General features: G+C 46.8%; 1 pseudogene; it reads right to left on the reverse strand.

The window, feature by feature from the left end:
- Nucleotides 1-272: 272 nt before the first annotated feature.
- Nucleotides 273-13,828, reverse strand: LOC116538285 (annotated as a pseudogene).
- Between the last annotated feature and the right edge of the window lie 5 nt (nucleotides 13,829-13,833).

Consider the following 13,833-nt stretch of genomic DNA (forward strand, 5'->3'; position numbering starts at 1 on the left):
ATTGAAAAGTGGCAGGGAAACAGCATTTCCTGGCTGCACACCCCACACCAGGCATCTATCAAAAGCTCCGCTAGGAAAACATATTCAGAGAGGTCTGGTAACTTGCCTCAGGTCACACAGCAAGTGAGAGGCAGAGTGGTAGTCAAACCCAGGCCTGCTGGGCTAGTTTCTCCCCCTGTCACATGGCCCTGGGCCACCTCTCAGGCACAGCAGAAACCCAGCCAGGAAGGCAAACCTCGAAGCCTGACAAGTTTAGAAAGTCGGGAAATCCCTCATGCAAGGCTGAGACCTTTGACGCCCCTGGGGGAGTAGACTAGGGGAACTGGGCCATGCATGTGAACACCAGGCTGATGACATTTACCTCCGTTCATACTTTCGAGTGTTGGGGGGGTCCCTCCACACACATCATCATCATCACAGCTCCCATAGCCCAGGGCCCCCTCTGCACACCCCACAGAGGGACCCACGGTGATGGCTTTGGCCTTGTGAACATCCGTGCTATTGAACTTGTGGCCCTGAGGCTGGCCACCTCGTGGAGGTCTGACTGGAATCACTGTTGCTGGCTTGTCCCCAAGGCCCGGGGAATTTTCCAAAGCAGCTTTCTGACCTAGCTTGGAATGGGGAGGTTGGCTTCTAAGCTTCACTGTCTCAGATCATTAGAAATGGAATTTTTACTTAGGTAACTTCTCGTGACATATGGAGAGTTTTTCTTTCCACTGAGGATTCAGCTTTCAGTTCTGGCCCTGAGCTGCCTTGGGGCCTGGGGAGTAAGGACAGCCCCTACCTCCTGATGCAGAAGCCCCCTGACCCTTTCATCCAGAGTTCCCCACACACCCCTGGGCTTCTGTCTGGCATACAGGGCTATAGCTTTGATTGCATGTTGATCCATCTCAGGCCAGACTCCTGGGGGTGGGGGTCACAGCCAGGCCATGGATGCTGAACAGATCCCCAAGGGAAGCCCAGGCTGGACACGGGACCAGTGCAACCACAGCATGTTGTGGAGGGGACACCTGCAGTATGCAAACCACATGACTGTGGGGTGTGCCTCAGGTAGAGCTGGGATTCCCACCCAGTCCCTGCACCTCCTAAGCCCCAACCCCCGGCTTCAGGCTGCACATTGTCCCTTCCAAGACCAACGCTGTCTCACAGCACGTTTCTGTCATGTGCATTTGTCTCTGGAACTGCCCCCAGGGGCATAAAGCCCTCTCCAGCCCTGGACCCTGTGTTTGGGAAGGCGGAGGTGGGGGTCTGCTCAGCAGTTGGCAGGGCTGAGGGGCAGCCCTGGCCAGGACCCTCATCGCCTGGTAGAAGAGGTCCTGGGAAGAATTGCATAATGGGGAGCTACTGGGGGCACCCCTGCCTGTGCCCCCTGTGGGCAGGAACTCACCTCCTCTGTGTTCCTAGAGCCCAGCCCAGGGCCTGGCCCAGAGTGCAGGTCAGCAAGTGGGTGTTGAGAGAATAAGTGAATGAATAAATGAATTAACACTTGAATGAAGAAACAGATGGAATACTATAGGGCTCAGTGGAGGGGCCAACTTCTTCCAGCTGATAGAATCAAGGTAGGCTTCCTGGAGGAGGTGGCACTGGAGCAGTTTCTAAAGTGATGCAGGATTTGGACTCCTAGGGATGAAGGGAGGGCACCCCCCAGGGGTGAGCAACAGCCCCCCAACATCCACCAGTACACTCAGGGCTTTGTAGGGAGTCAGAGCAGCTGAAGCCGGGGCCAGGCCTGTGGCTGAGGCAGATCCTCCTTATTCACTCAACAAACCCACCAGCTCTTGGACCTGAGCCCATCACGGAAGTGGGGCAGCCCACCCTACGGGGGCTGGAGGATCTGGAGTCTGGGGACCTGTTTCAACTGTCCTTGGGTCTCGGCTTCCCCATCTGTAGAATGGAGCACAAGAGGGGCATCTCAGAGCACGGGAGAGATGGAACATGGGGGAGATGGAGCACAGGGAGGCATCTCAGAGGCCCCTCATTCTCCACTCTCATGGCATGTTTTCCAGGGCTGAGCCATAGGACTTCCCGGGAGAAATCCATTCCTGAGCATTCCTGGAGGCTTGACCTCGGCTCATCCTCCCAGGAGGGCCTGAAGGAGGCCAGGAGGAGGCCCATGCTCAGAGCAGTTAAGCAGCTTACAGCCCTCAGGGATGAGCAGGGCAGTGGTGGGAGCAGAGAGGCATGCAGGTGGATGGGAGGGACACCTCTTGGAGGAATTGATGAGTAAGCTTGAGTAAGCTTGGTGTTAGGGGCCTGCGTTTCAGGCCATTTTACAATCCTGATGGTCCCTTTCCTTGTTTTGGCAAACCAGACTTCACAAGGACAGCACCTGGTGTTCCCGGTCCTGCCACAAAGGCCATGCATGCTGCAGGGGAGAAGACTCAGGCCCCGGGCCAGGGTGAGGCCGTGAGTACAGGGCGAGGCTGTGAGAGCATTTGGCCTTGATTCTTGCGCTGTCTCCTTGCTCTGAAGTCTCCAACTTCTGGGTGGCCCAAGTGGCTTTTCCTTCTGCCTGCCTTGAGCCCTAACTCTGTCCCCAGTAAAGCAGCATTCAGAGCTGCCCTGGGACCCAGGTTGGTGTCCCCTCTGCTCTCCCTGACCAGGCTGTGGGCTCTGGAGGGCAAGGCAGCTGCCAGCTGGCTCCTAGGGCCCAGAGCTGGTGCCAGGACAGTCTGGGCAAGCAGAGGGGCTCATTTCTTTGGGCTGCGCATGATTTTCCACCATCTCTTCTTTCAGAAACGTGTGGTCTGGCAGCAAATCCCTGCACTGTGTGTTCAACTTTGAAACCATTCTCCTGGGGGGCGGGAGGCCTCACCTGGCATAGACAGGATGGAGTGAGTGGGGAGTCTGCTTTGCAGATGGTGGGGGTGGGACTGAGGGGTGGGAGGGTGGCTCAGCCAGGCCAGGAGGTCCTCAGGGTCTCCTACCTGGGTGGGGTTCCACGCTCTCCAGGCCCCACCATCCTCACCTCAGACCCGGCCCCTAGGTATGCAGATGAGCTTCTTCATGTGGACACAACCCAGCCCTTCCTGGGGACAGGTGCCTCATCCGAGGTTGCACCTGTCTGCTCAGGCTGCCTAGCAGAGCGTCTCAGACAGGAGGCCTCAACAGGAGGAATTCACTGTCCCAGCCTGGAGGCTGGAAGTCCAAGTCAAGGTGTCGGCAGGGTTGGGTCCTTCTGAGGCTGTAAGGGCGAATCTGTTCCTGGGGGTTCGCTGGCAATCTTTGGCGTTCCTTGGCTTATATGTGCATCACCCCAAGCTCTGCCTCCATCTTTCCCTGGTGTCTTCTCTGCACATGTGTTTCTATGTCTAAATTTTCCCTTTTTATAAAAAACACCAGTCTTCTTGGATCAGGGAGCCACCCTACACCTGTGCTATAGCTGGTCTAGAGCCAGAACCTGAGCAACGCCATTTTACAAGATAAAGCTGTGTTTGGCTTCTGTAAGTAAAGCTGCTAGCTTGCTCTGAAAAAAATGCCCACTATGTAAAGCTGCTTACCTTTTCTTATCAATACCAGAATAAGCAGCCCAAGCTAATTCCGTCTTGGCCCCTGCGACTTGTAATAAGTAACTAGGATCTGTAATTTCCACCACTACCCAGACAATGTGTAAACTAACGCTTATCTTGACTTCTGTGAACCACTTAGGTAACAATTGGAGTGACAAAAAGTCCCCTAGCCCTTGGAATGTCCGGAGACCCCCACCCTCATCTCTGCCCAGGAGGTGATTTATGGAATCCCCTGGCCCTCGGAATGTCTGAATCCCTTCAGCCGCACCCCCGCCCCTCACCCTCTCGGTCCTAAAACCAGGATGTGGTTTTTCAGCTTAAAAACCCTTCTCTCCCTGAGCCTGGGGCCACAGGTTGGAGAGACGTGAGTCCTCTGTGGCCGCGGACAATAAAGACCCTGCAATTTGGCATACTTTTGTCCTGGTGTTATTTTTAATCTCGTGTTCAATAGTTCACACCACCATGATGACCTCATCTTAACTAATGACCTCTGCAATGACCCTCTTTCCAAACCGGGTCACCTTCTGAGTCCTGGGGGACTTCAACGTGTGATTTGGGGGGAACAAAAATTTACCTACCGTAACAGGGTGCCTCAAGAGAGAGGATGGAGTACAGTACCTCTTCTGGCCCAGAGCCAGGCACGTAGTAGATGCTCAGCAAAGTAAACTCCATCTCTCATCTCTACCCCTCCTGCCAGATACCACAGGCAACAGGGGCTCTGGGACACAGACGGCCTCTCCTGGCCTCTATTTGCAACTCCTATGGGGGACAGGGGTGATCATAGTCTAAGTAATCCTGTCCCCTCAGGGTCCAATGCTGTCTCCAGTGGCCCTGCCAATATCTCAACCCCAGGACCTTTGCCCCAGCTACCTCCTCACCACACTCACCCCAGGGCCTTTGCCCCTGCTGCCTCCTCACCACACTCACCCCAGGGCCTTTGCCCCTGCTGCCTCCTCACCACACTTACCCCAGGGCCTTTGCCCCTGCTGCCTCCTCACCACACTCACCACAGTCAAATGGTATTTCTGGTTCTAGATCCTTGACGAATTGTCACACTGTCTTCCATAATGGTTGAACTAAAGTAATATTTTTCTTAAGCTGCTTATTGGTGATATGTACTCTCAAAGCAAAAACAGCCAAGTATGTTATTTTCACAGATGTCGGACTACACAAGTGTGTTTTCAAAATCACTGGTTACTTGGGTTTCTAACCCTTCCCCTCAACTATGTAGATGGTATTCTAGTGTTTCCCTGAATTTTCTATCGCAGAGGAAAAGCCAGGGTCAGCCTGATTTTCATTCATTTCTAAGTACTTTTCTCAGATCCTGGAATGGTTTAAAGTTTTCCAGCTTTTCAATACATATTCTGCCAGGGTATGTCTATGTGAGGATTTCTTTTTATAGAACATGATTTTTTTAAAGGCCAAGAAAAGATGTTCTCTTTGTTGGTTTTTTTCATTAGTTTGTTGTTCTACTCTATTCTGAAAAAAAAATTTATTATATTAATATTGGAGTTTTAAAATTGGGTTTCACAGAGCTCTCGTTCTCATCACTTTCATTCTGTTATCCTTTTCCTCTACATTCTTGGAGAACTTCTCCAATGTATTCTTAATATCACTGATTTTGATTTTCTTTTTTTTGTGGTATCAGTCTTGCTGATGAATATCTTCATGTGGATATTTAAATGCTTTTTGATTCCTTGCAAATCTTTTTTTTTTTTTATTGTACTTTAGGTTCTGGGTTACATTTGCAGATCATGCAGGATTGTTGCATAGGTACACACATGGGAATGTGGTTTGCTGCCTCCATCCCCCCGTCACTCACATCTGGCATTTCTCCCCATGTTATCCCTCCCTGACCTCCGCATCCTCCCCTGCTGTCCCTCCCTTGGCCCCCACAACAGACCCCAGTGTGTAATGTTCACCTCCCTGTGTCCATGTGTTCTCATTGTTCAACACCTGCCTATGAGTGAGAACATGTGGTGTTTGATTTTCTGTTCTTGTGTCAGTTTGCTGAGAATGCTGGTTTCCAGATTGATCCATGTCCCTACAAATGACATGAACTCATCATTTCTTATGGATGCATAGTATTCCATGGTGTGTATGTGCCACATTTTCCTTGTCCAGCCTATCAGCAATGGGCATTTGGTTTGGTTCTAGATCTTTGCTATTGTAAACAGCACCATTATGAACATACGTGTGCATGTGTCCTTATAATAAAATGATTTATAATCCTTTGGGTATATTACCCAGTAATGAGATTGCTGGGTCAAATGGAATTTCTATTTCTAGGTCCTTGAGGAAGCGCCACACTGTCTTCCACAATGGCTGAACTAGTTTACACTCCCACCAGCAGTGTAAAAGTGTTCCTATTTCTCCACATCCTGTCCAGCATCTGTTGTCTCCAGATTTTTTAATGATTGCCATTCTAACTGGCATGAGATGATATCTCAGTGTGGTTTTGATTTGCATTTCTCTAATGACCAGTGATGATGAACATTTTTTCATATGTTTGTTGGCCTCATATATGCCTTCTTTTGAAAAGTGTCTGTTCATATCTTTCTCCCACTTTTGGATAGGTTTATTTGCTTTTTTCTTGTAAATCTGTTTTAGTTCTTTGTAGATTATGGATATTAGCCCTTTGTCAGATGGGTAGATTGTAAAATTTTTTCCCATTCTGTTGGTTGCTGGTTCACTCTGTTGATTGTTTCTTTTGCTGTACAGAAGCTCGGGAGTTTAATTAGGTCCCAGTTGTCTATTTTGGCTTTTGTTGCCAACGATTTTGGTGTTTTAGTCACGAAGTCCTTGCCTATGTTACATATATTCCTTTTCATCTCCTTCCATTTTATTTTTCTTTCTTTTTTTTTTTTTTTTTCCTTTTTTTTCTTTTTCGTGAGACAGAGTCTTGCTCTGTTGCCTAGGCTGGCGTGCAGTGGCGCAATCTCAGCTCACTGCAACCTTTGCCTACTAGATTCAAGCAATTTTCTGTCTTTGGTTCCTGAGTAGTGGTGCCCACCACCACTCCTACCTAATTTTTTGTATTTGGGAAGTAATTGGGTCATGAGAGCATGAACCTACATCACAGGGCTGTTTCCTAAATGCCGGGGCCAGTTTAATTCTCACAAGCTCTCATTTTATGGAGGAAGAATTCCCACCCGAAGGCCCCACTTCCAGGATGTGGAAAAGCTGAAACCTGAGCTCAGGTCATATCAACTAAATCCACATTCCCATCACCCCATGATGCAGCCTTCAAGCCCCTTCCCCCTGGAATGATGACATAGCGGTGGGCTTGGCCATGCACTGCCTGACCCTGGCAGGCATTGAACCGAGGAGACCACCGAGCTGGGACCCAGGGAGCAGGCAAAGAGGAGACCCCTCAGCAGGGTATGTTTCTCCTGCCTGGGCTTGTCCTGCGGCCAGGGCCAATGTGGCCCTAGGGGGTATCTAGAACCCTCCCTTCCTCTTCCATCTGGGTGTCCCCAGAGCTTCAGAAAAGTCTGTGCTTAAAGAAAGATTCAATGAAATCATTTTCAAAAAAGAGGATACATACATACATGCATACATACATACAGAAGCAGGAGTGGACAAGCCTGGGCAACATAGCAAGACCCCACCTCTTCCAAAAAAAAAAATTAGCCAGGCCTGGGGATGCATGCCTGTTGTCCCAGCTACTCAGAAGGCTGAGTCAGGAGGATCGCTTGAGCCTAGGACTTCAAGGCTGCAGTGATCTGTGATTGTGCCGTTGCACTCCAGCCTGGGCAACAGAGCAAGATTGTGCCTCTAAAAATAAAAATTTTTAAAAAGGAAGTATGACTGTGTGTCTGTGTGTCAGAGCATGCAAATTTGACGTGTGTGTGTATGCGAGAGAAAAGACCACACACACACGTGATGGGAAGAATGAGGACAGTTAAAGGAAGGACACACACACATACACACACCCTCAGCCAGAGTGACACTGAGAGGCCTGGCCCACTGACTAGGGAGGCTCAGTTGTTTGAAGTGGCTTCGGCTGAACCAAATAAACAAATGTCACAGCTCTAGAACTGGCACACCTGTCACCCCATTGAATTTTCATTTTTGTTTTTTTAACAAAACAGGGTCTCACTGTTTCCCAGGCTGATCTAAAACTTCTGGGCTCAAGTGATCTAATCACCTTGGCCTCCCAAAGTACTGGGATTACAGGTGTGAGCCACCAAGCTTCACCCACTGAATTTTCAGAAAAGCGCCATGAGGTCGTTCTTCTAATCCATGTTACATTTGGTGGGGCTAAGGCTCGGGAGAGGAAGCCTGCTGCTCAGGTTTACTTGTGACACTTGATGAGTCGCCTGTGAGCCAGTTCACCTCAAGTCCAAGCCCTTCTCCCATGCACCGGCATGTCCAGGTCCCTCAGCAGCAAGGACACACATGGACCCCCCTCAACTGGGGGTCTCTTCAGGCCTCTTCACGCCCCACAAGTGGCATGTTCATACATTGACTCATTCCTTTGCATGTGCATTCATTTACTAAATCCTTGGTGAGTACATTCACTCATTCAGTCCTTTGTGTGCATTCATTCCTTGGTGTGCATGCATTTCTTTGTGTGCATTAATTCATTTGTGTGCATTCATTCATTCATTCATTCTTTGGTGTGTGTATTCATTCCTTTGTGTGTGCATTCATTCACTCATTTCTTGGTTTGGGCATTCATTCACTCATTCCTTTGTATGTGCAGTCATTCATTGACCCCTTCCTCTCTCCCTCCCTTCCTTCCTTCCTTCTTGCCTCCCTCCTTCCCTCCTGTGCCTCCTTCCCTCCATTCCCTCATTTCCTCCCTCCTTCCCTCTTTCCCTCCCTTTCTTCCTCACACACTTTTGACCCCTCAGGGCTATGCTCATTCCATGTGCTTATTGGCTCCCATCTAGGTCATACTGGGTAAGAACAGAGAGGACACTTCTGCCGGGCCATCAGCTGGGACCTAGTCCAAGGCAGTGAGCTGTAAGTGGGAAAGAGCCACCATGCAAGAGCTCAGCAGGAGCTGGAGGCCTGACAAGGCTGGGAGGTGGCAGGAACACATCCTGGGTGCCTTCCCCAGCCTCCCCTCCCCACCCCTACTCATTCACTGAACACCTATCGGGGGCTGCTCGGGGCCTGGCCCCGCCCACCCTCCTCCAGCTCACAGGGCCAGGGTGCCCAGAGAGAATTACAGGACCAGGCTGAGTGCGGTGGTTCATGCCTATAATCCCAGTACTTTGGGAGGCCAAGGTGGGTGAATCACTTGAGGTTAGGAGTTTGAGACCAGCCTGGCCAACATGGTAAAAACCCGTCTCTTAAAAATACCAAAAATTAGCTTGGCATGGTGGTGCATACCTGTATCCCAGCTACCAGGGAGGCTGAGGCAGGAGAATGACTGGAACCTGGGAGTTGGAGGTTGCAGTGACCTGAGATCATGCCACTGCATTCCAGCCTGGGTGAAAGAGCAAGACTCCAACTTAAAAATAGAAGAGAGGGTGGGCGAGGTGACTCACGCCTGTAATCCCAGCACTTGGGGAGGCTGAGGCAGGCAGATCACGAGGTCAGGAGATCGAGACCATCTTGGCTAACACAGTGAAACCCCATCTCTACTATAGACACAAAAAAATTAGTGGGGCACGGTGGCAGGCTCATGTAGTCCCAGCTACTCCAGAGGCTGAGGCAGCAGAATCGCTTGAACCCAGGAGGCGGAGGTTGCAGTGAGCCGAGATCTCACCACTGCACTCCAGCCTGGCAACAGAGCAAGACTCCATCTAAAACAAAAAAGAATTACAGGAGCATGAAAGGACAAGCAGAGAAGCTCACTCAGGCACAGAGTTTGACACTGGGCAAAGGGCTTGCCTACATTTTATTTAAATGTTTTATTTAATTAGTTTTGGCGGAGGAGGGGCCTGACAGACAAGGCTTCCCTGAGTTGAGGACTGTTGAGGTGGATTTTGAAGAGTGAATAGGAGTTCTCTGAATACACGAGTAGAATGATAATTCGTTGTTTCCATGGAGAGAAGCAAAGGGAACAAACTTGGCTTAGAGAGACACAACCTTTGTTCTATGAGTAAAGAGAAGTTTTGGGCAGAATCAACAGAGTAAAAAGGCAGCCCACAATATGGGAGAAAATATCTGCAAATGGTGTATCTGATAAGGAATAATATCCAGGATATGCAGACACCGTCTAAAAGTCAACAACAAAGACTGGCCAAGTGACTCACACTAGTGATCTCAGCTGGTTCACCCAGCCCTTTTATAAGGCACTAACTCTCTCTTTGAAATGAGAGCTTGTGAGAATTAAACTGGCCCCGGCATTTAGGAAACAGCCCTGTGACTCCTTCCCTCTTTCCTTCTTGAGGGGGTGGTCCTTGAGCTCTGCTGAGCCCACAACAGCGAGTTGTGGCCAAGTCCCTGGGCAGATGCCAAGGCCATGCCACTTTGGCACGTAGGTTTTGGCTCTGGACCCTATGTGTGTCAGTAAGACAAATGTTCATCTTGCTCACATCAGGGATGGCCTTCTTGGCTTTCTCTTCTGCATTGCATGATTCTTGGATTACTTCTTCCATTTCACTTTGGAGTTGGGAAACGTCATTTTCTAATTTCTTCTTGGTGCTGATGAGGCTGGTATTCTGTTAAAAATAGTGGAAATTTACAAAATTTGCAGTTTGCCCTCTTGAGATTTTACAGGTGTCTTATTTATTGGTTTGTGCAGGGGACCTGCTAGCAACATTTCACTAAACTTTAATTATTTGTTCAGTGCAAAGTGTTAATTATTTGCAAGGTTGGAAATGCTTTCCCCTCACCTTTCCTAGTGTCTGTCTGATTTATGCATAAGAACTTCCGAGGTCTAAGAATGCCTTTATTGATATACATTAGTTAATTGTTCTTTCAGTTATATTTCAGTCAGACATCACTAGTTATTCTATCTCTAGAAGGTTGGAAATAGAAAAGAATAGGTTCGTTTTGTGAGTGACAGGCACTGAGAGTTTCTTGCTTAGGAGGAATCTATTCTCTGAACTTTCATGATTTGTTTCCTTGAAGAGCACTGAATTTGTCTGCTGAAAACATATTCTTAAGATTTCAACTCAGTGTTTCTCAGAGAGAAGCAATATTGTCCCAGTGGGTACTTGGAAATGTTTAGGGGCAGATATTTTTGGTTGTCAAAATGACTAGGGGGTGCTACTGCATGTAATGCCTGGGCAGGTCGGGGATGCTAAGTGTGCTGCAAGGCATGGGGGACAGTGAACACAACAGTGCTAAACGCTTGAGTGCTCACGATGAGAAACACTGCAAGGAACATTTTCAGATTTTGGAGGCAACAGGTATCTTTACTCAATATTATTCTACCTCATGGTTTCCAAAATAATCTAAATAGCCAAACCTTATTTTTAAATAAAAAAGTAATAACCTTTTTTTTGGGGGGGGGTAGAAACCCCAAGAAAGAAACAGGAACACACACCACAAAAAAAATCCACATAATCCAGTTACCCTAAGATAATGGCAATGAGTATTTTTGAGCATCTCCCCCATCCTTGTTTACATACACATATCTATACAAATGGAGCACTTTCGTGTTATAATTCTAATGCATCACCTACCAGTACACCAGCATTAGTTTGATGTGAGGGTCTCACCTGGGTGTGGAGGAGCTGGACACGCTCATTGGCATCCAGGAGCTCCTGTTCTGTGATTTTCCTGCTCCTCTCTGTCTGTTCCAGAGTGGCCTGCAGCTCCGTAATCTCAGCCTGCAGCAGGTTGGCTCTGCTCTCCATGATCGCCAGCTTCTCCTTCAGGTCCTCCTGGCCCCGAGAGCATCATCCAGGTGGAGCTGGGTTTCCTGTTAAGTGAAAAAAAGAAAAAGGTCTTAGGTATTCTGAAGAGGATTTGAAGATCCCAGGAGATGAACTGGAAAACTGCACTGGTGCCGGGAACGGAAGATGACATATACCTGTCGTTTGAATGCATCTGAGTATGGTTATGTCATTTTCTTAGAGTGAGAGGGAATTATCAGGAGACATAGATTCTTCTCTTTCTGCCATTAACTGGTTGTCATTTCCTGTGTAAGTCACTAATGTCTGTCATTTGTGGAGGATTTCCCATATGCTCTATCCAGGACTTGGCATCTGTTATTTCATTTGATCCTCACGTAACTCTGTGAGGTGGGTACTTTCATTCTTATTTTGAAGAAGAAACAGAGGTTCTGAGAGGTTAAATACTTGCTTAAAATCAGGCAGTTAGTAAATGACAAAACTAAAACTCAACCTCAGGCCTGTTTGGGGCCCAAGTCTGTCCACTTTATTTCATATCATACTCTAATGTCTAGGTGTCTGTTTGTTATTCTACGTAACATTTTCTTAAAAAGATTATGTTCTATGTGTATTTAATTCAGCTCCCTATGTGCTGTCAGCCATATAATTTGTTAAGAGAAAAAAAGGATGGTTTAACAAGGTGTTTGGGAAATGGAAGACAGGTACTTTCCCTGCTTAATCTGGGAGGCTGATGTGGACCCACTTACCTTCAAGATTCCTTGGGTGTTCCTGTAGTTCCGTAAACTCTCTGAAGCTAAGTGATTGGCATGGTTCAGCTGGATTTCCGTTTCATTCAGATCTCCTTCCATTTTCTTCTTGACTCTCAGAGCATCATTTCTGCCTCTAATCTCTGCACCCAGTGTGCTGTGCATTGTCTCCACGACTCTAATGTGGTTTCTCTTCAGCTAATCAATTTCCTCATCTTTTTCTGCAGTTTTTCTATCAACTTCAGACTTGACTTGGTTTAACTCAAGCTGGATACAGAGAATCTTTCCTTCTTCATGTTCAAGAGATGACTTAACAAAACAGTCATCAATTAATAATGGAGAAGAGTATTTGGAGTATATTCCCTCATGAGGCAAACTCTTGTTAATATCAGTTTGTCTAATCTTACAAAGTATAATACAGTCGTTCTGGGAATCTTCTAGGTAAATCATTATTTTGTTTATTTAGTGGCAGATTATATAGGGCAGCTCTGGAATAAATGTGCTTTGTGCTATACAAATATTATTCATATTAGTACTAATAAAATTATATAATTAAATTCATGTATAATAAATATGAACTCTCAATCTGTTTTATAAATTAAAATGTTCTTGTGTGATATACTAAGCCCTGGCCTAGAAACTGTCAGTTTTAAAATATATTATTTTTTTCTGATTACATAATAAATGTGCATTGTATAATGTGGGGTAAATACATAAAAACAAAGGAAAAACTATCTGTTGCTCCCCCAGTAAGAGAGAAACATTTTAATGTGGCGTATTTTTTCTAGTTTTTTCTCCTACTTCTATATATTTTTACATAATCAAAATTATATTGTATATGCACATTTGTGTCTTTAAAAATTACTGCCTACTGTAAAATATTTTTCCAAAATAATCATATTTAGGGACTATATAAAATTTCATCATATGGCTGTTGTATAATGTACTTAGTTTTGTTCTTAGATTGGACACCTTTGTCTTACAGTTTTACTCCATTTGACATTTTTTTGGGAGAGGAATAAATCTCAGAAATAGAATTGCTAGGTCAGAGTATTTACGTTTTTAAGGCTTTTGATAACTATTGCAAAGTTACCCTTGGTAAAAGTCCTTTGAGTTTAAACTATCACTAGCCCCACTTTTCTGGTTTGTTTTTTTTTTAACTGATGTTTCTCTTTGTTTTTCCGTAACATAATACAGTGTAATACTTACCTCTGCTTCCTCAAAAGCAGCCTGGATTTCACATTTCTCTTGTTCTACTTGCTTCTTTATTTTCTCCAGTTCATGAATTTGCTTTCCTCCCTCTGCAATCTGCTCAGTGAGGCCAGAAATCTCCTCTGTGGTTGAACAGATGAGAGACATGGTCAGAAAAATGGCAACAGGGAAAGGTCCTCTCAGGGATATATGGGGTAGGAAGGACTGTGAGGACTCAACGTTGTAAGTTCTTATTTTCTCTTCTTAGCGTTTCAGGTTGATCCAGGGATTCCTTGTATGCATTCATCTTGAACAGCTCAGTGCTAGGAGAACGGGACTCCTTCTGGGAGGCCCCAAGTTCAGCCTGAGCTTCCTCATACTTCTGTTTCCACTCTGTTAGGACCTGAAAAGCAATAAATCATTAGCTGACGCAGGGAGAAACAAAGACCAAGTAAAACGCTCAAGTTTAAGCAGTCTGGGCCACCCTGTCAAAGCTCCTCTGCTTCTTATCAAGAGCTGCACAGGCTGCATTAGATCTTTCCACGTCAAGCATGAGGTCTTCACCTTCATTCTGGAGCCACTGCTTCGTCTTTTCAAGGGAAGCACACTTGGCATTCACAGCTTCTA

Source organism: Sapajus apella, unplaced genomic scaffold, assembly GCF_009761245.1.
Source record: "Sapajus apella isolate SASKATOON/1434 unplaced genomic scaffold, GSC_monkey_1.0 scaffold118, whole genome shotgun sequence".
In the NCBI taxonomy this organism is placed as follows: Eukaryota; Metazoa; Chordata; class Mammalia; order Primates; family Cebidae; genus Sapajus; species Sapajus apella.